The sequence below is a fragment of the Brassica oleracea genome, chromosome C1 (assembly GCF_000695525.1).
Source record: "Brassica oleracea var. oleracea cultivar TO1000 chromosome C1, BOL, whole genome shotgun sequence".
Classification (NCBI taxonomy): Eukaryota; Viridiplantae; Streptophyta; class Magnoliopsida; order Brassicales; family Brassicaceae; genus Brassica; species Brassica oleracea.
In genome coordinates, this window is record NC_027748.1 from 9,278,697 (window position 1) to 9,279,891 (window position 1,195).

At 41.3% G+C, this 1,195-nt stretch overlaps 1 long non-coding RNA gene across 1 annotated transcript in view; it reads right to left on the bottom strand.

The window, feature by feature from the left end:
• Positions 1-209: 209 nt before the first annotated feature.
• The window catches only part of LOC106297946, a 4,598-nt gene continuing 3,612 nt past the window's right edge, over positions 210-1,195 (bottom strand). Inside the window, exon 3 of the long non-coding RNA XR_001261452.1 lies at positions 210-239. This is a non-coding gene — a long non-coding RNA (uncharacterized LOC106297946). The remainder of the gene's footprint in view (positions 240-1,195) is intronic.

The window sequence follows — 1,195 nt, forward strand, 5'->3', positions numbered from 1 at the left end:
TGAGAGGAATTGTAACGGTCTTGGCCCGATGAACCTTATCAAATGTTTTATCCCAAACTTTTTCGTTCAAAAACTCTTATTAAAACTCAAATTGTCTTACATAAAACCAAACTCAACAAAACTGAAATGTCGAATAAAAACTTAAGAAGAAATAGTTGAAAGAAAGGAGTCATAAATGAAAGTCTCGAGAAAACACTTGCACCATACAGACATCTACTCCCGCTCCCTCTCGGCCCTACCTGTAAAAAGAGGGGTGAGTACATAATACTCAGTGAGGGTAGGTTCTAGGAACCCACGAGCTCAACTCAGGAAGAGCAAACAATCACAAGTCATGAGCTAATAAGATCTATTACACAGAAACCCATACTACCCGACATGAACTAAAGACCCTACAATGCACATCCTTTTCATCTTTTCGTCCTTTTCATCAGTGGGTAGCCCCAACTAGGCTTCTACCCCATATTCTTGTGGATTGGCCACATCTCCTATGGATACCTAGCGTGGACTACTACCCCACATATTAGACCCTCTATATGCTTTCCCACCCATGCTTAACCTTAACATCATTCTCTCATACTTTTACTTATCCTTTCACTTCCTTATCATTTTCACTTATCCCTTCCCATTCTCATTTACCTTCCTTTTTCATTCATACTTGTACTTGGGACTCAATTCACTAGACGCCACCCGCTATCGGTGTCACACACAATACACATCGCATTCAAGTTCTACTTCAATAACTTTTATAATCATTACTCGTCTATCGTCCTAGCATTTATTTCTCTCTAGCATCCTAACTTCAATCACAACAACACATGGGACAACACATCCAAACATACTAGAATCAACTACCAATCAATCATCACCACAACAATTCAATTCAGTTCATCGAGTCCCATTTATCAGTATGAGGGTTCTTATGCATCATGATCCATTCATCTATCATCCTAGCAATACCATGTCCTATCAACCTAACTCCCAATCAGGGTCTAATCAAACCTAACTCCAACATATAGGAGTATACAGAATCATGAAAGAAGGTTGGGTTCGAGACACTCCACCTTAGTCTAGATCTGGATCTGGATCTGTAAACACGGATTTAAGAAGGTTGAGATCTGGTCACCACCACCACTTCACGGCACCGGCGAGAGGGAGAGAGAGAGAGAGAGCGTGCGACGGCGAGGAGAGAGAGAGG